Consider the following 23180-nt stretch of genomic DNA (forward strand, 5'->3'; position numbering starts at 1 on the left):
TGAAGATACGGGTCTCAGAATGGGTCCTCATTCCCCACATCCACACTCAGTAAATCTCTTTGTTATAACTCTCTCAAATTCACCCTTTGCTACCTCTTTAGCCTCCTACATGACTTCCAGCCCCACCCCTCACCATTACACTAGCTTTTGAATTGCCACCAGTTATGTTTGTAAAATACACACGTAGCCTTGTTCGTCCAGTGCCCTCCGTGTGGACCAAGTGTGGGGTGCTGCGGACTCCCACCCTGCCTGTATACCTGTGCTTGTTGGGCCCCACACTCCTTCTTAGCCACTTGTATTACGCTTTCACTCAGTGGCTGGCTGCTCGGGACACGAGGTCCTTGCCATTCCAAGCCGGTGTGCACACTGCATGCCTTCCCTGCTCTTGCCTGGGACCTCTGGTCACTCTCCCCACCCTGTGGCTCCTACATGTGCTCTGCTGTGAACCCTCCACACCATCACTGTCAAGGCTGATGCTGGTGGTGGCTTTCTTCCCTGAGCTCTTTGCCATCCTGACACACTTCGCACATTGTACCCTTGACTACTTGTCTACTCTGTCTTCTCTGCCAGGATGCAAGATCTGTGCCTTTAGGAGAGATGCACATACTCTGTGCCAGAATTTTATAACGAATTTATCATGTATGACATCTGCCATAATAATCGTAAACACTTTACAGTACTAAACTCTGTGTTTAAAAAGTTTCCTTAATTACTTAAACATTTAGCTGCAATATTTTCTAGCATTTCCAAGTGGTACTTAAAGAACAATCCATAAAAAGTAAAATTCTGAGGAAAACATGAGTGCTGTTACAAACAGGAGAAAGGAAGGACATCCTACTTGTTACATGCAATCTCCTGGCTGAATTTTAAATAGGCTGTATAAATGAAAAAAAATCAGATGAGTTATGATCTGCAGAGCTTTGGATAGATAGATCTGAAAAAGCCATTAAGTGAGGGTTTTTAAAACTTCTTGGTGACCTAACAAAAGTCCAAAATAAACCATAAAAAATAAAACACAAAACAAAATCAGATTTGAACTCTGAAGCCAACACACACATGTGACTGAGTTTGGGTGACCATGTTTTGCTTCCTGGTTGGCTCTGAGGGGTCAAATTTTTTGTAGGCAGCTTACCTAATTTTCACCAATTAAATCATGAAGAAAATAGACATTTCTTGATGAAAAGAGTTCCAAAGGAAGGAGAAATGAATTTTAATTCGAAAAAGAAGCAAAACACAATATGAGCTCATTCACAAGACATTCAGAACCTTGAATTCAACTTTTCTGCTTGTCTGTATTTTAAAATGAAAGTGTCAGATGACAAAAAACAAGCTGTTACATTTACTGAAGAACTGCTTATGTTAAAAAATTCTGTTTATGGGCCGGGGATTTAGCTCAGTGGTTTGGCCGCCTGCTGTGCAGGCGCAAGGACCCCAGTTCGATCCCTGGTACCAAAAATAAAAATTCTGTTTATAATTCTAGGCTAGAACTATAAACATTTCTGCCTGTTTTGCCTAAAATATAATTTTGGTACTCAAAATGATGACAGCCCCTCAGTTACTATAGAAGTTATAAACCATCAGAACCTTAAATTTTATTCACCATCTTATGTTTAATAAGTCAGGGGAACATATGTTGAGACTTTGTGGATGGCTCTCATTTAATGGAAACTAAAATAGAATCTGTATACTCTATATGCAGAATCCATTACACAGCATTCTTTAGTTTTATCAATGTAAAACTCCAAAGTTTACCATTTTAATTATTTTAAAGTGTGTAATTCAGTGGCTTACAGGCCATTTACACTGTTGTGCAGCCATCACCACTGCCTAATTCCAGATCATTTTCATCACCCCAAAAAGAAACCCTATACTCATTAAATAAGTTTTCTTCGTTCCCTCTTTCCTAGCATCTGATAAAATCTGCTTTCTGTAGATTGACATCTTCTGGACATTTCATATAAATGCAGTCATACAACACGCAGCCTTTGTGTCTGGCTTTGTTTACTTAATGCCATGTTGGGGCAGGTATCAGCTTTGTTCCTTTTTATGGCTGATAACAGCCCATTGTGTGGACATACCACATTTTGTTTATCCATCCATCAGTTTGACATTTTGAATTGTCACACATATCTTTCATTAGTTTCCTGAGAAAGAGTGACTGTGGGTAATTTCTGTAGATTTTTCATTAAACTCACTGGTTATGGAATCTTTATTGGAAAAATACTCCCCTAAGACTTTTGTTTTCCAGTATCCAATATTGTTGAGAAGTCTAGGGAGCCAGGGATTTAGCTCAGTGGTTCCACCGCCTGCCTTGCAAGTGCAAGGACCCGGGTTCGATCCCTGGTACCACCAAAAAAAAAAGAGTAACAGAGAAGTCTAATAAAATGCTAATTATTTCTGAAACTTTTTAAGAGATTCTGTTTACCTCTTGTATCCTTATATTTCATTAGGTATGTGCCATGATAGAAGTCTTTTCCATTTCTTTGTCCAGGCTTTTGATGGCTTTTTTATTCTGAGAATGTGTCTTTCAACTCTAGAAAACATGCTTGTTATTAATTTATTTTTTTTATTATCACTTTTTTTTTTTTTTTGGTACTGGATATCGAACTCGGGTCCTTGTGCTTGCGCAGCAGGCGGTGAAACCACTGAGCTAAATCCCCGGCCCTATTATCACTATTTTAACACTATTGTTTTTCACATGTTGGACCTCTGAGGTTAACTCTATGATCCCCTCTTACCAGTTTCCATCATTTTTATCTTGTTCTACTTTCTAGGAAAATGCTCCCCTTTGCCTCCAAAACTTCATACTGAATTCTTATTTCTGCTACTATATTTTTAAATAGTAGAGAGGTTTTGTCTTTTCTTAAAAGCATTTTTTCCTGTTTGGAGGATTTACAAATGTTTCTGAGGATGTTAATTTTACCTTTTTAAACTTTTCTGCCCCCTGACTGTCTTTGATCCTTCCAGGTTCTTTGTTTCTTCATTTTTGGCTTTGTAGTTCATGTCGCAAGTTCTCCATTCATATTAACACATTCATGATGAGGTTCACATGTCTCACTGGAGGCAGCTTTTTATTTTATTAGTAAGAAGACCTATGAAAGTAATTAGATCCGTTGTACCATGGATGAGACCGTCATCCATGTACCGCCGGTAGTTGAAGCAGGCAGGAACATGTTAAAGACGGAGCTAATGTTGGAACACTCAATACACTGGTGGGACTTACCACCCGCCAGCCTAATCATAGGGTGTGCAGTGGGCTGAACCATAGTCCCCTCTCTCACATACACAAAAGATGTCCACATCCTAATCCTAGGAACCTGTGAAGTGTTACCTTTTGTTATCTTTCAAGATTTTAAACACCATATTTTGTTTGATTTTAGTAGTTTTGTTCTAAATTCCTTCATGTTTCTGGTGCTTTGGAGTCATTGAGCTTCTTGGACCTGGGAGCTGATGATTTTCTTTAAATTTGGAATATTTCTGGTCATTGTTTTGTTGTTGTTGTTGTTGCTGTTGTTGTTTTAGCTATACCTTCTCTCTCCTCCAAGGATGAGCTGCTTATGTGTCAGAATGGGGTCTCTTAAGCATGGTTCACAGCTCATTGGGATTTTCTATTTTCCTCTTACAAAATTATCTTTTTTCTCAGTACTAACATGTAGATGGTCCAAAGACAAGTTGCTGGTAGGATTGATTTCTCCTGAGGTGTCTCCCTGTCCTGCAGAAGGCTTCTCACTGTTTCTTCCTATGGCCTTTTCTCTGAATGTGGACAGTCCAGGGGTCTCCCCTGGTGAGGGGGCAGTTCTGTTGGATCAGGCCCCATCTAAAGACTTCATTTAAGTAACTTAAGTCACCTCCTTGAAAGCCCCATTATTTCTAAATACAGTCGTTCTGGGAATTATGGCTTTAACCTGTGACCTATTGGACCTATAAATGCTGTAGGACAGAATTCAGCACCTAGAACATTTCCAGGCTTTGCGGGGGGGTGTCTATTGTCCTGTCTCAGCCTCTGCTAGCACCTGATGATTGACAATGTGGCAATTTCAGAGGGTGAGCTGGCTATAAACGGGGGCACCATGATTCTCTTGTGTGACACCTCAGCCTCCTGCAGGCTCATGTGGACTTATTCCCATGGAGATTGCAGGGTTCTTTTTTTAAATTCCATTTGTTGAAAAACAAATGTTTTTGCTTAATGCCTCTGTCTTCAAGAGTTTTACCTATTTTATCTTCCAGCAGATTTTTAACATTTAAATCATTGATCCATTTTGATTTTAGTTTAGTACATGGTGAGAGAAATGGATCTAGATTATATGGCTCTAGATTCAGTCTTCTGCATGTGGATAGCCAATTTCCCCAGCACCATTTATTACAAAATGGGGAAAAAAATTGTTAGCTACAACTCAGAGGACTAATATTTGCAATATGTAAAGAACTCAAAAAAATCACTCTCTCCAAAATAAAAGAGTCAGTCAAAAAATGGGCAACTAAAATGAATAGACACTTCTCAGAAGAAATGCAAATGGCCAGTAAATAACATGCACATGAAAAATGTGCAGCATCACTGGCTAGTAGAGAAATGATGCAATTGCATCTTACTCCAGAAAGAATGGCCATCATCAAGAAATCAAATAATAACAAATTCTGTTGAGGCTGCAGGGAAAAAGGAACCCTTCTATATTGTTGGTGGGAGTGTAAACTAGTACACTCATGAAAATCAGTATGAAAACTCAGAAAACTGAAACTAGAAATTCCATTGGACCCAATTATTCTTTTTGTAGGTATCTTCCCAAAAAAGTTAAAGACATCATATTATAATGATACATGCATACTCATGTTTACAGTAGCACAGTTCATAATAGCTAAATCTTAGAAGCAACCTATATGTCCATCAGCAGATGAATGGATAAAGAAAATTTGGAGTAATCCTCTGCCATAAAGAAGGATAAACTTAAAGTCATTTGTAGGAAAATAGATGGACCTTGAGACCATAATGTTAAATGGGATAAATCAGCACACAAACTCAAATATAGCATGGTTTCTCCCATGTGAAAGACTAAATAAAGATCAAAATAGAAGATAATAGAAAACTAGGGAGGTAGATCCTTTTTTTCTTTTCTTTTTTTTTTGGTACCGGGGATTGAACTCCGATCCTTGCGCTTGTGAGGCAGGCACCAGAACCACTGAGCTAAATCCTGGCCCCAGATCCTTTTTTTCTAATGGGAAGGGGGATTATGAGATGGAGGGATAAGGGAAAGGAAATGAAAAAGAATTGCGGTGGTTACATATGTGCACCAACTCCCCACAAGGAATGTAATCATACTGCAAATGTGCTAATAAAAAAAAACACATTTAGAATGCAGCTTTACTTTAAAAATAAAAATAAATTTGTGTTGGTTGAAGCTACTACATTTATGGTAATTTGTCACAGAAGCAATAAAAATGAATACGGGATAACAAATGGAGATTTGGCTGTTCGTTGGGGGCTCCCAATGTCACTACTTAAAAATTTTTGCATTTATTCTCTTGGTGTGGCTAGTTTCTCCAGAGGTGAATTCAGTCTCCTGCTAGGGGATGTGTCATTTAGATTCAGTCAACCAGAATTACTACAACTACTGCAAGAATCGAGGGTTTAATGTAGCTGCTAGGGGTTGGAGGAAGTAGAGGTCTTGAAAACTTCAGCCCAAGGGTGACTTGAGCCTGCAGCACTGGAGCAGGAGAAGCCAGAGGTCGCCAGGAAGTGCAAGAAATCGCAGCATCTCCCCACGAATGGCAGGCTACCACGTGGGAACTGGTAGAGAAGACTGCAGCCACCATGTTTCTGATATCCCGCATGCCTTCACATTTGGTGCAGGTTGCTCTCACTGGCAAACTACCCAGGACCCATGCAGGGAAGGGGGCGGTTCTGAGAGATGTTCCAGCCTTAGCTGGGCATGATGGTGGTGCTGGGTAAGCTGACAAGAGACAGTCTTAACACAGGATAGGCCTGGCTGCTGTATTCAGGAGGCTGAACTGAGGAAAGGGGCCAGAGACTCGTTCAGAGTATGGACTTAAATTTAATTCTTCTTTTCAGCATGGCACCCAGTGCTCTCTTGACTGTGCCTGATGTCACTAGATCCAGAGCTCTCCAGAGAGAGAACGTGTCTTGGGGAGCAGGCTGGGATTTAACTGGGCCCTTCCTCTTATATCCCAGGACCCTGCTTCCAGGCCCATTCAATTTCAGAGGTACTGTGCCTCCTCCAGTCCAAGCCTGCCTGCCCTTCTACATCAGTATCTAATTGCTTCTCAAGGGCTTTCTTCTCTGGGGCCTCAGGTATTAGCATTTGTGCTGTGTTAAATTTAATTACTACCTATCAGTTCATTTGCTAAGATTATAGTGATAGCTCTCATCTGCTGATGTCTGCACTTTCATTCTTTATGTTGTAATTCGTTCATACTTAGTCCATTATTATGATGTTAGTGGAATTTCAGAAAGAAATAAAGATAGGCCCCAGAGTTCGCTCTGTTTGGCTGCAAGATTTTTAAGATAAATAGTATGATACAGTACAAAGAGCTCAAAAACAGATGACCTGCATCTCGTTCCAGCCACCATATCATTTTACTTTTGTGAAACCCGGTCTTCTCATCTCTAAAATAAGTTGATCCCATTGAAGTCCCTTTTAAAACAACAGTAAAAGCTATGACCTTTCCCCACCCCACCCCCAAAAAGAGTACAAATCCACACACATCCAAACTTGAGTATTTGAACTCCTGGCCTGGAACATCTCTGAAGTCACTTTTGGACCTGACATTCTGATTCTCAAAGCTATAGTGTTTAAATATAATGGGTTTCAAAGATGACACTGCAAACCATTCTTTTAAGAAGTTAACAAAACAATTTTCAACATTCTATTTATGGAAAAAAAAAAACAAAACCAGAGTCGAGGTAATCTGAATTAAGTCCAGTGAAGGCAAGAAACTTAGAGATTCAAGTGGCTTGTGGGTTTTTAGATGGCTAATGAGGGTGCCTAATGGAAGGAGAGTGACCAGAGGTCAGAGATCAAAAAACCTCTCTCTCCCCATGGAGAATGGCATGGAATCTGGATGATAATCAGATGGAGAGACCTGGCCAGCAGGCATCCAGCACAGTCCACAGTGCGTTGGCAGTGGCCTCCCTGGCCATGCACTCTCACTGCTGGTCATTTGAATAATAATGTCAAGAAACAAACTAAACTATAGCCTAGGTAATAGCATCACTGCATGGCCAAGTGACTCCTTTTTTTTTTTTTTTTTTTCGCTTTATTTCCAGCTCTTCAGGACCTGTAGGGCAGCATAGCTTCTGGGATTCTGTGCATGTTCCATCAGACGAAGGAGCAACATGATTTCTCTTGGGCTGAAGGCAAGTAGTTGACAAATAGGACTGTTTTCTCTTATTTAGGTAAAGCTAAGAAAAGAGGAGGACATAATTTTTACCCAGATCAGGAAGTCTTAAGGGTCTCTGTAACCACCTTCCAAGAAATTGGAGCAACATCACAATTATATTGTGATTTAATTTCCAGACCTGAAGTGAGTTTGAATCACACCCTGTGGTGTTAAGCACCTTGATCTTGTGTCTGGTTGAGGCCACTTGGTGCTCCAGGTGTGCTGTGCACAGTGGGTGTACTCATGAGTGGGTGGGTGCCACACGTTTAACCTTGGTGCCAGCTTCCTTGGCCCTAGTAATTTGGTTCTTCCTCTTCCTTCCCTGATTCCAGATGCCATCCTTTCCTGCTACAGGTTGAGCGTCCCTTATTGGAAATGCTTGGGACCAGAAGTGTTTCAGATTCTGCATTTTCTTGGATTTTGGAATATCTGCATATGGGTAATGAGCTATCTTCGGGATGAGACCAAAGTCCAAATACAAAATAAACTTAGAGTTCTCATACACCTATAATATAGCCTAAATATAATTTTATACAACTAGTGCACCTGAGTTTTGACTACAACTAGTCATATGAGAGTAAGTATGGAATTTTCCATTTATGCTGTCATGTTATTGCTCAGAAAGTTTCAGATTCTGGAGATTGGGATTTTGGACCATGAGATACAGATTTTAGCAGCACTAAAGCAGAGCCAGTAAGAGAGAGAAAAGTCATCAGGATTTCACAGGGCTTGATGAAGGCTGGGAAGAAGTACCAGTATCTTCCCTACTCTGTTCTGTCCAGTATGTTGGCCATCCATTGCAGTGGGCTTTGATTTTTTTTCCTAAGAGTAGAGCTTAGAACCCCAATGATACTGTGTTGCTAGTAAATTGGCTGAAGGATTTGTTGATAGTGATGTTCCTTCACAATCTGCTTCTAGAGAAGCTCCACATCCCTCATTTACTCTTCCTTTTAAGAGCCAAAGAGCAACTTTACCAAATGTTTTGGAGCCACTTTGTTTAGAAAGGGTTTTTCTACCCAGATAGCCTTAGTGCCCAATGGCCACCCCTGCCAGTGGAACAATATTGCCTTAGTGGAGAATGCAGTGTCCTGGTATAGGGGTGCAGCCATGGTGCTGTGGGCCAACCTGCAGACTTGATGTCTCTGGACTAGCACTCTGTAGAGTGAGGGGATGGTGGGGCAGCAGGCATGGAATGCTTCTTCCTGGGAATTGAAAGGGATCACAGGAAGAGGTGAAAGAGGAGGAAGACTGAAGGTCAGTGGTGCTTCTACTAATTTTGCAAATTCTACCTCCATGAAAACAAAGTCCACAAAGTTATGGCCCAGTACCAATACATACCAACCTTGAACATGTTGGCCACAACCCGCTATGGGTTGGGCAGAAGAAGGTGCAGGCCTGGCATAGGTTGAGCAACCAGTACTGTGCCAAAGGCTTGATGTGGCAGGAGGCGACAGGACAAAGGCATCAGAATGTGCCAGTTGGGCGCCAACCTTTTTAGTTGTCAGAACTGGTCTCAGAATAAAGGACAGCCCTTGGGTATACTTTTAAAGGAGGCATTTTTACCCTGTGCAAACAGCTGCCTCTCCCTGAAGGCTTCCTGTGACTGAACAGGTTAGAGGACACGGACAAAGGCGTCGGGTGGGTGGTACGCAGACCCTTGTTCTAATCCTGCTTCACCTACTGCATGGGTCACAAAACAAAGACAGTAGAGAGTTGAGTGGAAAGAAGCTGGGAGAAATGAAAGCAGAGCTCAGTAACAAAGTAGTCAACAGATAATGGGGTTCCTAGGGGGCTCCTACCTCCAAAGGACTTTGAGATGGCTTGGAAAGGGTTCTGATGCTAGGCTGACCAGCTATCAATAAAGCCATTCACCTGATTGTCCCTTCTACAAGGGAGGGTCAATAGTAGCACCTTGTTAAGAGGTCTGGAAAGTAAGAAGCTGAGTGTATAAAGAGGAGAGGTCCTGTGGATGTGTGTGCACACCTTATCTGGAGAGGCTGTGGCCCCGGAAGATAGGGTGGGCTCTGGGTCCTAGGGGAGCTTTCCCGTCTCCCACACCAGGGGCTCCTCAGTCCTCTACAATGTGATGCCTGCTAAGTCCTAAGTCTCCCTGAGAACCAGGACCTGTGATCAGCTCCTTTTTGTCTTCCAAAGTAGGACATTGGCCTTTGGAAGCAGCTTCCCCCTTCCCTTTAATAGCTCAGAACAACTGGGTTGAGTAAAGATGTACTGAGCATCTACACCGTGACAGGCACTGTCTAGGCACTAAGAGGGGTTGCTCTGTAACATCCCCAGAACCCTGCTCCTCAGGGCATTCCCACCTCAGTCCTGGTTCATTCGGATGAACTGATTGCAACTCCCGCCCCTTCATGCTTCGGAAGATCCACACTGTCCTCTAGACAAAGTTGATCCCTGGCCCAAGATGCCATAACTTTGAAGTACATTTTAAGTTCTGAAAAAGGGTCCCAGGAGGGGTGGGGAAATCTTGATAGATGAAAAACCCTCTGGTCCTGTTCTCCCACACTGAGGCTCCTTGCAAGGCCAGTCCCTCCTCAACAAATTCCTGCATGTCCCACCATTCACACCTCCGCCTCGTTGTGTTTGCATGCAGCTGGTGCAGACAGAGCTGCCATTTGTGTCCATGGAGCAGATTAAACATTCTGCCCCAACCTGCCTGTGATTATCCTCTCCTAGTTGGCAGTCCTCAGAGGAACAAACACAATCCGCCCAGGCTCCCAGCAAGCAGGATCCCGAGACTTATGACCAGGATCTCATACCAGAGCAGAACTCGCCTCTACAACCAGACCATGTCGACTCAGATACATCTGCCCCTTGCCTGGAAGGGTGAGCAGAAGGTCAAACTCAGAGCTCTTGACTCCAGAGAATTCTCTCTGGTTAGGCTTCAGAGCAGAATAGGCAGCTGTCCTGTCCTTACTGTAACACATGGCATCTCTGTAATGCTCATGATCCATTCTCTTCACATTTACAGTCACCTTCCTCTTTCCATGTTTCCTCACCTAGTAGATTGTACGCTGCCACTCTTTTTTTTCAGTACTAAACCTAGGGCATTCACACTGAGCTATATCCCTTTAAAACATTTTTTTGAGACAAGATCTTGCTAAGTTCCTAAACTCCCCAGTGTAGGTCTTCGTATGTGATGTAGAGATGAGGATGCATGCAGTTCCTAAACAATATCTTAGGTCCTGTTCTGATCAGTCAGAAAACAGTTTGGTGAGCAGGGCATGGTGGTGCACGCCTGTAATCCTGGCACTCAGGAGGCTGAGCCAGGAGGATCACCAATTCGAGGCCAGCCTGGACTACATAGTGAGTTCAAGTCCAGGCTGAACTACACATAGTGAGACACTGTCTCAAAACAACAAACAAAAAAAACAACAAAAAGAAAACAGTTTGGTTCCAAAGCATGTTGAAGGCAGGCCAGGCACTGTATCCGCATGTGAAGTGATAGGTTAGTTGCTGGGATTACATATGCCCCATCATGCCTGGCTTGACTGTACATGTCTTTTTTTTTTTTTTTCAAGACAGGGTTTTGCTGTGTAGCTCAGGCTGGCCTTGAACTCACTATGTAGTCCAAGTGGCCATGAACTCTTGGTGATCTTCCTGCCTCAGCCCCCCAAGTGCTAGAATTACAGGTGTGCACCACCATGCCTGGTGACCGTAAGCATGATTATATCAGAGTCCCAGCACGTGCCTGGCACCAACATACTGTTTCCCAAGAGCTCCGCCTTTAGAGGGTGAAGAATGATTCCACGGCTCAGCTTTTGTCAGCAGCAAAGCAGCACCGTGGTGCAGTGAGCGCATCCACACTGAGAAGAGCAGTCTTAGAAACTGTGACAAACCCATCATCACTCTTCACATGGGGACACAGTGCTTGGCCTGCCTTCAGCATGCTTTGGAACCAAACTGTTTTCCAACTGATCAGAGCAGGACCTAAGATATTGTTTAGGAACTGCATGCATCCTCATCTCTACATTTTAGCCAGAAATTCTCCCCAAATCTTAGCAACTTAGCTCAAAATAAGAAACCAAAAACTAGACTGGTGTTGTAACTCAGTGCAAAGGCCCTGGGTTCAACAGAAAACAGCTCAAAGAGTAGGTAAACTCTACAGTTTAAATGTGCAGCTACAGCAGGGAGGAAGGGCATATGATGCTGTTCCCATGTCATTTCTAATACATCCCATAACCATGAAAGACTGATCAATGGCCACTGGAGGAATAGATCAAAGCATTCAGCACCATGGTCAGAGCCAAAGAAATAAGAAAGTCCTCTCAGTAAGAGGAAAATTAAGGGAATCTTTAGTGGAACTGTTGAAGTCATGGTTTTTGCAAGGGAATACATTTAATACAGGATACATAATTAATAGGATTATTATGATATTATCCAAAAACTCAAATATAGAGGAGTACAAGAGATTAGCCACACAGTAGAGGCCTAAAGAATCCAGCCAAGGGCCTGGATCCCGTGGCAATGTGCCACACAAGTCCAGCTAAAGGCTTAGAGTCCAAACGTCCTCCATGAGTCCAGCCAGTGGCCTAGATCCCACGGCAATGTCTCATGCTTGTCCGTATTGAGGATCTGCACCTGGAAGGCCCAAAGGTCAGTGGTAGAAGCCCGAAAACCTAGGCCACTGGGTTGAAGGATTTGTGCCACCAGGCTGAGGAATCTACATTGGAGCCAGGAAGTGATGCTCACGGTGAAGATGAGAGCTCCCCTGACAAAAGCAGCAGCCATTCCCAGCTACAGTGAGGCCCCGAGATCCTCCTCCGAGAATAGCCAAGTTCACATCAGGAACACCGTCCGCAGCAAGCTTCTAGAAAATCAACAGCCCACAATCTTCCCCTCCAGTTCTCTTTTTATGGTTATTGGCAACAATCCTCAGGTGGATCTTCCACGCCCAGACTGAGCTGATTCAGTTCAGCTGGGTGTTACAAGCTGACCATTAGTTAATCCACCACAAGAATTCTTTATCTTTGCCCACTTTGAGGGGGCTCCAAGCCAATCCTCAGGCCAGCCAGAAGGGCAAAGGGCCAGAACTCCCAAGTCCATGCTGCAGCAGCCCCTTCTGTCTTCAGTTGTTTCCTGTACCTGCAGAGCCTCCTGTGTGTCAAGTGTGAAATCAAATGGCCTCGTTGCATCTCCACAGCACTCTGATGCAGATGAATCTGCAGCGCCCTTCCAAAGTACACGTGCATGAACGTGATGGAATGCACAGTGCAGGTGAGGAGGAGGTATAGATATGGGAAGTTAAGTGACAGATCAAATCCTACTAATTTGCATTTTAATTTTTGGACTTGCAATGCAATGAGAAATAAAAAACTGGCCATTGTAACAATTGTCTGCCTTTCACACACGTAGTAATCCCAGGCATAGTGCTAAACGCTTTATGTAATCTCACTTAATCCTCTCTGCAGTCTCTGTTCTTGTCCCCACTTTCCAGGTTCAGAAAAGGAGATTTGGCAAGATTGAGTCATTCACTCTGGGTTGCACAACTACTAAGGGACAGTGCCAGGGTTTGAACTAAGATCTATTCAACTTCAACAGATCTGTGTGTCCTCAGGCCTAAGGAAAATCACAACGGAGGAATTACCTCTTAGATACTGGAAGGAAAATATTCTCAAATAAATATAAACATGGTCAAAGTTACTAAAGTTGAACATTACATTGAAGTGTCACGCTGAAAGGTAGAGAGGCAGTGGGAAGAGGAACAGTGTCAGGCTTTCTTCCTTTTTTCCACTTCAGCGTCACTGTAGGATCAACGACTGTTGTCTTTTTAAAAAAAAATCCTGTGCAATTGATCAGTGGGCCCATCACTCAAGTTTTATTTCAGGTTTAGAGTCTAGCAAAGGTAGAAGAGCAATCTTTCAACTAGGAATTCCAATGTTAAATGAAGCTGCTCAGAGTAGATGGACGTTGCCTCTCTGACCCCTCCTAGTGGCAGTGGCGTGCATGAAATTAAAACAGCTGTCGATGATTATCACCCAGTGACACAGACCTGTACATCCCGTCTCTTTGTGTCCTGTTGTTTGCACAGGGCAAGTGCACCCTCAGAGATAGGCTGTTTCTGGGAAGTAGATCAGTGATTATCTCTGCAGCACTGGCTTTTGTTACAGGGCATAGTAGTTACCTAATTATTAACTACTAACAACTCAGCAGTTAAATGCCTTGAGTGGAGCACCTTCTTTAAGAGCTCCTTCAAACTTTCCTTTTCTTATCTCTTTTTAAAAAGTTTCCAAGTTCCCAAAGCAGATGGTTCTTTTATGGAAAGGTCAAATGGCTGTGGAATCTAACAGATGTCCTGTTTACCCCCATCTCCCCCTTCCTGTTCCCCTGGCGGCTTTCCCATGACTCACCTGCAGGCTATGGGCTCCGAGGAACCACACCTTTTCTGATCCTGCTCACAAACACTGCTAAGCGTCTACCACTCTGGACGAAGGCATTTATGAATTTTGTTAATCATCTGAGACATTAAAACAGACTTGCCTTCCAAACACAAACCAATAAATGACAAATTAGGTTTCTGGTTAGCCCCACATTCTTCTTGGCCTCACCCTACAGCCTATACTTACATAATTTTCTGCACTTCGGTGGCATGAGGTATGCCTGGAAAATTCGGCACATGATAGCATACACTCAGTTATTATGTCAGTTTTAATTTTCAAATTCTTCTTGAATTATTAAAAAGGGCCAAAAAGAAGCAAAACTTAGACACTGCATGGGCAGTGTCAACTAAGCAAAATAATAAACTATAAACCAACAAAATGTGGGAACTGTTGTACTGTTTCGTTTCTTTCTCTAGCTGGGTATTTGTGAATGGGTATTTCATTCAATTTGATGCCACTTGAGGAAATAATGTCTATAAAATTCACATTCTAAATAACTCACGGGGTCACTATCACCCTTCTTCTCACTGCCCATCCTAACAGAGTATACCTATTTTGTTCAGAGGACGAGAGAAAATATATTCTGCTAAAATGCTTGTTTGACACACAGGTGGCTGTGTGGCACAGGTCTGGCCATTAATGCTATCAGAGTTTTGTTAATTATTTCTGTGAAAGTCTTTGTGCTCCTGACCTGGGAGCTGCTCCTTCTGGATGATGATAAGCTGGAGCTGCAGCAGCCATCTTGTGACCCTAAGGTGATAAGTATGAGCATTATAGCTTATAGCTAAGGATGGGAGAGAAAGCTGGGAAGGAGCTTGGTCCAGGATAACCCCACTGCCTCTTTCACCAACCCAGACTTCCCTGTAAGGAAGCATCAACCACACTTGTTTAAGTCACTGTTGATGTGGTTCTTCGCTGCGTGAAGCCAAAGGCAACAGTAACCATGACAGTCTTATACATAGCTTCTGTTTCTGAATCCTCAGATTAAAGTTATATATCTCCCTTAAATTTAGAGGAAAGCGAAGTAGCCACATTATCTGAATTTTGAGTCTCGATATTAAAGCTCAATAGCCTCTTGTATTCCTTATAATCAACCAGAGATGGACAGATAAATACATGAGTTACATGTAAAAAAAAAATGAACCAATAAACATAAGAAATTACATAGGAGTAGTTAGTGACCTCAATTAAGAGTCAACTGTATCCACAATCAAAGGAATTAAAGCTTTTAGATTGGCAAATATTGAGGCTGACAATACCAAGTATTAGCAAGTTCTGTGAATAGGCACTGGTGAGAGTTGGTGCAGCTGCTCTGGCTACAAGAAAAGGTGCTGATGGATATAACCTGTGCTCCACAAACTCTTGCACGTGGCACTAGAGAGCCTTAGCAAGATGTTTACAGTCACAGCCCTTTTCATTTTTCAGGTATTGGAGGGTGAACCCAGGGCCTTCACACTAAGCTATATCCTCAGCCTGTTTTTTTATTTTTTAGACATGGTCTTGCTAAGTTTCTACATTGCCTAGGTTGGACTTCAACTTGTGGCTCCCCCTGCCTCAGCCTTCCAAGGTGCCAGGATCACAGGCATGTGCTACTGTGCCCAGCTATGAAGCACTTTTATAACAGTGGGAACGTAGAGACCATCTAGGTGTTCATCGGTAGGGGACTAGACAGAGACAGGCACAGTGATGCAGTGCAAAAGTACTAAAACAGAAAATGAAAGTAAGACCTAGAGCTATACATCTATGTGGACAGACCTGGTGAAGTGTTGGTGCCAGTTCCTGACAGCCAAATGTTAAAACCGCAGGCTTTCTACAAGCTAGCTAGTGCTGCATCCACAGCCTGAGATAACTTGAGTTAGGAATATTTACAACATGGAGGGTCGCAAAAGCTACAGATCATTCCCTTTCTCCCCAAGGAAGCTGGTTGTTAGATGTTTACCAACATTTCACATGGATATATTTCAACAAACAATATTTATTTTAAAGGCAAGTTTTAGGGAAGGAGGAAATGGAGAGTTGTTGTTTAATTAGTCTAAAGTTTCAGTTATGCAAGATGAATTAATTCTAGAAATCCACACAGCATAGCGCATAACAACAGTACAGCATTATGCACTTAAAAATTTAAGAGCTGGGCGGGGGATTTAGCTCAGTGTTTCCGGCGCCTGCCTCAAAAGCGCAAGGTCCCGAGTTTGATCCCCGGTACCAAAAAAGAAACAAACATACAAAATTTTAAGAGAGTACATCTCATATAAAATACTCTCAGCACACACATACACATGCATGCACACATACATGAAAAATAAAGGTACACAAGGAAACTTTTGAAGGTGATGAAATGTCTTTTGTCTTGATGGTGGCAGTGGTTTTACAAGTGTACATGTATGTCCAGACTCATCAGATTATACAAGGGGTGATCAAAATATATGTTTAAATTTAAAAAAAAATTATTCCAGTAAAAAACACATTGTCATTAGTTCCCCTCAAGATACGCCTCTTTGCTTCAAGCACACTTATCCCATCATTCTGACTGCTTTCAGAAGAAGTTATGGAAGTATGGTGCATGCTGCTACGGAGTTCCATTCAAAGGAAAGACAGTCTCGTAAATTCATCCCCATCCACTTTATTCTCTGGATCTAGCACTGTGCAACTTCTGGCTCTCCCCCAAAGTCAAGATGGCCATGAAACATAAACATTCTGAATTAATTCAGGACATCAAAGCAGGCACAACAGACTTCCAGAACAGCTTCAGAAAGTGGCCAGAATAATGGGACAAGTGTGTTCAAAGCAAGAGGGAATATTTTAGGGGAGATTAATGACAATGTCTTTTACTGTAATAAATTTTTTAGAAAAATAAATGTTCACTATTTTTCAATTACACCTTGTAATGGACTGAATATGTGCCATTTCTTATATATCAACTATACCTCAATAAAGCTGTTTTTTAAAAGGCAAATTGTAGAATGATCCAGTACAGTAGCATATGCCTGAGGGTTTAAAAACTTGTAAAGAAATGTTATATATTGGTATATTTTTGACTACTAATAAAATATGGTCTAGATAAATGCCAAATTTGTGATGATGTTTATCTGTAGAGAAGGGGCAATGTAATAGGTATGGTGAAAGGAATAGGGCTTCTTGATGTGTTTTATCATCTATGTTCTATTTATTTTATTTTAAAGTGTCTGAGGCCAAAAAAGAAAAGTGTTGGCACTGGGTGGAAAGTATGAAATTTTCTTATTCTCTTCGCTTTTATCTATTATTTAAATTTCAAAACCTAGGAAAAAAGTGAAATGGGAGTCAAAATTTGCTTATCATATTTCATTGACTGCTCATAGGAATGTGAAATGGTACAGCTGCTATTTCTTTGGTGTGAGAAACTGAACGTGTAAATGAGGATCAAAATATGTAATAGATAATGTAAAATAGGAAGAAAAGGTCCAAAGGGGAAGGGGGAGTGGGAGGGGTAGGGAAAGGAAAGAAGGGAAAGGAATAAATATGAGAAAAGGAAAAAAATGGAAACAAAGTCTTTGTAAATAGGGAGGGGTGGTGGGGTTAAAGGGAAGGCAGGGGAATGGGGAAAAACATAAGAACCAAGATATATCTTGTAAAGATACAATTCCCAATGATGAATGTCATCATGTTATATACCTAAAAGTGCCAATAAATTTAATGAATTAAAGAAAGAAAGAAAGCAAATACTAATGAGAGTAAAAAAGAAGCAATATGGAAAATCCTCAAAAGATAAATAGAATTACCATGCGGCCCAGCAAATCCACTCTAAGTGTATGCCCAAGAGAACTCAGAACATATGTGTGAGCAAAAACTTGTACACAAATGTTTATAGTAGCAAAACTCATAGTAAAAAGTAGAAACAATTCTAATGCCCACCAACTGGAAGATGGATAAATAAAATATAGCTGACACCCACAAGCCTGGCTGGAATGAAAAGAAAAATGAGCACTGATGAGATTATGGAAAAACTGGAATTCTGGTATTTTGCTGGCAGGAATGTAAAATGGCAGTTTCTTTGGAAAATAGTTTGTCAGTTCCTCAAAAAGTTAAATATAAACCATATCACTATATAGCCCAGAAATTCCTCTCCTCAGTATAACCCCTGGGGAATGAAAACATACATCCTAAAAATTTTTAAAATGTACATGAATATATAAACCAGTGTTATTCATTATACCCGAAATGCAGACACAACGTATATGTGTATCAACTGATGAAGAGATAAACAACAAACAGTTTATCCATTCAATGGAATATTATTCAACCATAAAAAGGATGTAGGACTGATACATGTACATGAATAGACCTTGAAGACCTTATGCTAACTGAAAGAAACCAGTCACAAAAGGTATGTTGCATGCTTCCACATTTTATGATTCTATTTATATGATATTCCCAGAATAGACAAAGCCATACAGCCAAAAAGTAGATTAGTTTTTGCCAGGTGCCAGGAGGAAGGGATGTGGGAACAGACTACTGAGTACAGAGTTTCCTATTCTGCAATTCAATAGTTGTAGTAGCTGAATAGCATTGTGAATGTACTAAAATCTAATGAATTTCACTTTTAAAAAAAAATGACTAGTCTCTGTATCTTTTTTTGTAAGAATCTTTTTGGTTTATGTCTTGTACTCTGAGCAACTACTTTGAAAACAATGATACACAGTGTATTAACTATTGTTTTTAGTATTTTCTTATGAGATTCTGTTTTATTTTTGCATAAAATAAAAAAGATATTAAGGTCACCTCCGTGTAATAATGACCTTCTATGGAAACGGTCTTTGCAAATGATTATGTTAAGACAAGGTCCTTAGAGTGAGCCCCAATCCAGTCTGACCATATCCTTCTAAAAAGGGGAAACTTGGCCACAGAAACACAAGCACAGGGAGAATGCCAGGTGCACATGAAAGAAGAAACAAATGACACACCTACAAGCCAGGGAACATCAGAAACTGTCAAGCAAACCTCCAGGAACTAGGGGCAAGGCACAGGCTAGACTCTTCTTCAGAGTCCTTAGAAGAAACCAAGTCTGCCCACACCTAGATCTCAGCTTTATAGACTTCAGTACTGTGAGGTAATAAATTCCTGTTGTTTAAGACATAAAAATGGTGAATATGTTGAATGTTATGTCATGTGAATTTAATCTTGATTGAAAAATTCATTTAAACTATGCATGTCATCCATGGTCAGATGATACTATGCTGTAGGAAAACACATGTCCTTGGAGTTGATGTAATGTGATAGATTAGATGATACAAAGCTATGGTTAATGTTCAGAGATCTATAAATGGAAACATCTCTAGGAAAGCAGCCTCCTTATCTATTTTTTTTAATCAGTGTTTCTCCAGGAACTTGCACAGATAGAGAACATTGAAAGCACTAAAAAAATGTCTAAAATGAATGGATACTTGCATAAATATGGATAAATGTACCATGAAACCATTTAAATATTTTCAAATAATAAACAGGAATGTTCATGACAATATAATTTATAGAAACAAATACTAAACTGTATTTAGTGTTATCCCAATATTATTGAAAAAGTGTATGTATGCTGAGAAGAAAGGAAGAAAATATACTAATTTATTTATTAATATACTAATTTATTTATTAAAATACAGTGAAACTGTTCTGGAATTTATTTGTGCATAGTTTTATACATTTTTAAAATTTCTGCAATGAGCTAAAGAACTACCTTTTGCAGTTAGAAGTCAGTAAGTGTAACTAGAAGACCACAGCAGTCCAAGAATTAAAACCAGGCAGCAAACCCATAAACCAAAGAAAAAAAAAACAGCTGAGTGTGATGGGAAGGGAGAATCCAGCCACCTGCTGATGGTTTCCCTTACCAGCAGCTTTTATGATTAAGAGGACAGAAGATGGGGCTATCTTTCCTCCAGTGAGGGTGTTTGGCTCCTTTATCAAAGATGAGATGGCTGAGTGTGTCTGGTGTTGTTTCTGCCTCTTCTAATCTGTTCCACTGGTCCTCAGGTCTGTTTCTTTGGCAGTACCATGCTGTTTTTATCACAGTAGCCTTGTAGTATAGTTGCAGGTTGGGGATTGGGATACCCCCTGCCATGTCTCTGTTACCTAGAATTGCTTTTGCTATTCTGGGTCTCTTCTTGTTCCAAATGAATTTTTGGATTGTTTTCTCAAGGTCCATGAAGTATGCTGCTGGGATCTCAATTGGAATTGCATTAAATCTATATAGCAGTTTTGGAAGTATGGCCATTTTCACTATATTAATCCTTTCTACCCAGGAGCAGGGGCTGTCTGTCCATTTTCTGATATCATCTTCAATCTCTCTTTTCAGAGTGCCATAGTTTTCAGAGAAGGGGTCTTTGATTTCTTTCATTAGGTTGATTCCTAGGTATTTTAGTTTTTTGGATGCTATTGTGAAAGGAAATGTTTGCCCTATTTCTCTCTCAGTGAGTCTGCCATTCATGTAGAGGAAAGCTATTGATTTTTGTGTGTTGGCCTTGTAACCAGCTACTTGACTGAATTTGGTTATTAAGTCTAGAAGACTTTTGGTGGAGTTCTTGGGGTCTTCTATATAGAGTATCATGTCATCTGCAAATAATGACAGTTTGACTTCTGCGTTTCCTATCTTTATTCCTTTTATTTCTTTCTCTTGTCTAATTGCTGTGGCTAATGTTTCCAGAACTATATTGAACAAGAGTGGTGATAGTGGACATCCTTGTCTTGTTCCTGATTTTAGTGTGAAGGATTTCAATTTTTGACCATTTAGTATGATATTGGCTGTTGGTTTTTCATAGATGGCTTTTATCAGTTTGAGGTAGAGACCATCTATTCCAATTTTTTGTAGGGTTTTTATCATGAATGCATGTTGGATTTTGTCAAATGTTTTTTGTGCGTCTATGGAGATAATCATATGGGTTTTGTCCTTGGCTCTATTGATATAGTGTATTACATTAATTGATTTGCATATGTTGAACCATCCCTGCATCCCTGGGATGAATCCCACTTGGTCAGGGTGTATGATCTTCTTGATGATCTTCTGCATTCTATTTACCAGTATCTTATTAAGGATTTTTGCATCTATGTTCATTATTGAGACTGGCCTATAGTTCTCCTTTTCGATTGGGTCTTTCTCTGCTTTGGGGATCAAGGTGATGCTTGCTTCCAGGAATGAATTTGGGAGTATTGCTTCCCTTTCAATTTCATTGAAGAGTTTAAACAGTAGTGGCAGCAGTTCCTCTCTAAATGTCTTGTAGAATTCAGCAGTGAAGCCATCAGGGCCCGGGCTTTTCTTAGTTGATGAGTTTTAATGACATTTTCAATTTCATTGATTGATATTGGGTTGTTCAGAATTTTTAGGTCTTCTTCGTTCAACTTTGGTAATTCATATGTATCTAGGAATCTGTCCATTTCTTCTGTGTTGTCCATCTTATTGGCATATAGGTTCTGGAAGTGGGTATTGATGATCCTCTAGATTTCTGCTGGGTCTGTTGTAATTTCACCCTTTTCATTCCTAATTGCATGGAATTGGGCCTTTTCTTTCCTTTTTCTGATAAGGTTGGCTAAGGATTTGTCAATTTTGTTGATTCTTTCGAAGAACCAACTCTTGGCTTCATTGATTTTTTTGTATCATTCTCTTAGTCTCCACTGAATTGCTTTCTGCTCTGAGCTTTATAATTTCCTCCCTTGTATGAGCTTTTGGGTTGTCCTGCTCTTCTTTTTCTAGAAGCTTGAAGTTCAGCATCAGGTTGTTTAATTGGGCTTGTTCTGTTTTCCTAATATGCACATTCACTGCTATGAATTTCCCTCATAAGACTGCTTTCATTGTGTCCCACAGATTCCGATATGTTGTACTGTCAATGTCATTTAATTGAAGGAACTGTCTGATTTCTTCTTTAATTTCCTCTGTGACCCATTGGTTATTCAGAAGTGTGTTGTTCAGTTTCCATGTGTTTATGAAATTTTTTGAGTTTCTTTTGCTATGGATCTCCAATTTCATCACACTATGGTCTGATAATATACAGGGGATAACTTCAATTCCTTTGCACTTACTTAAACATGATCTATGTGTGAGTATGTGGTCTATTTTGGAGAATGACCCATGTGCAGCTGAGAAGAATGTGTATTGTGATTTTGTGGGGTGGAAGACTCTGTAAACATCTGTTAAGTTCATTTGTTCAAGAGTTCAATTGAGTTTTAGTATTTCATTACTTATTTTTTGTCTAGTTGATCTATCTATTTGTGACAGTGGGGTGTTGAGATCCCCCACTACAATTGTATTAGTGCATATATGACTTTCCATGTCCGTTAGTATTTGTTTTATATAGTTGGGTGCACTAGTGTTTGGTGCATAGATATTTATGATTGTCATCTCTTCCTCTTGGATTCTTCCCTTTACAAGGATGTAGTGTCCTTCTTCATCTCTCTTCATCAGTGTTGGTTTGAAATCTACTTGATCTGCAAAGAGGATAGCTACTCCTGCTTTTTCTCAGGTTCCTGTCGCATGGAGTATTGTTTTGCACCCTTTAACTTTCAGTCTATGAGTTTCCTTTTGAATTAAGTGTGTTTTTTGAATGCAGCATATTGTTGGATTTTGCTTCTTGACCCATTCTGCCAATCTGTTTCTTTTGATTGGCGAATTGAGACCATTAACATTGATGGTTATAACTGAAACGTATTGACTTGTCATTGCCATGAGTTTTTCTTTTTGTTGGGTTCTCCCCCTTTACATTTAATTTCTTGTCATGCCAGATGCGTTCATTCTGCTTTGTTTCCTGGGGTTGTGATCCTCAATGTCTGTTCCTAGGATATTGTGTCAAATTCTTTGGAGTGCTGGTTTGGTATTCACAAAGTTCCTAAGGTGCTCTTTGTCATGAAAGTATCTTATTTCTCCATCCATTTTGAAAGATAGTTTTGCAGGGTACATCAATCTGGGTTGGAGGCTGTTTTCTTTTAGGGCTTGGAATATGTCACTCCAAGCTCTTCTTGCCTTGATGGTTTGTGTTGAGAAGTCTGCTGCGATTCTGATGGGCTTTCCTTTGTATGTGATTTGTTTCTTTTCTCTAACTGCTTGTAGAACTTTGTTCTTCTGTTGAGTTTCTGGAATCTTAACAATTATATGCCTATGTGTAGATTTTTTTTTTTGATTAAGGCTATTTGGAGTCCTATATGCCTCACTTATCTGTATGTGAAGTTCTTTTCCCCTGCTTGGGAAGTTTTCTGCTATTACTTCTATGAAGAGTTTTGTTATGTCATCTCCACTCTCTCCTGTTTCTTCATTGACTCCAATCAGTCTTATGTTATTCTTCTTTGCATCCTTTAGCAACTGCTGGATTGATTTCTCATGTTCCCTTATAATTTTGAAGCAATTTTTCTTTCCTGGTCATTAATTGCAATCTTATCTTC

At 40.6% G+C, this 23180-nt stretch overlaps 1 long non-coding RNA gene across 9 annotated transcripts in view; it reads left to right on the forward strand.

Moving 5' to 3' along the window:
* Nucleotides 1-19979, forward strand: part of LOC110344248 (uncharacterized) — a 216833-nt gene extending 196854 nt beyond the window's left edge. For 5 of the 9 annotated variants that reach the window (XR_015448614.1, XR_015448612.1, XR_015448616.1 and 2 more), the window contains exon 6: nt 1-19387. This exon is cut by the window's left edge. This is a non-coding gene — a long non-coding RNA (uncharacterized LOC110344248). The other 4 variants (XR_002386691.2, XR_015448623.1, XR_015448617.1 and 1 more) reach the window with 3 other exon arrangements.
* Nucleotides 19980-23180: the final 3201 nt, after the last annotated feature.

This window comes from Heterocephalus glaber, unplaced genomic scaffold (genome assembly GCF_053883595.1).
Source record: "Heterocephalus glaber isolate CG9 unplaced genomic scaffold, H.glaber_assembly_v1.0 deba00000546, whole genome shotgun sequence".
NCBI classification, from domain to species: Eukaryota; Metazoa; Chordata; class Mammalia; order Rodentia; family Bathyergidae; genus Heterocephalus; species Heterocephalus glaber.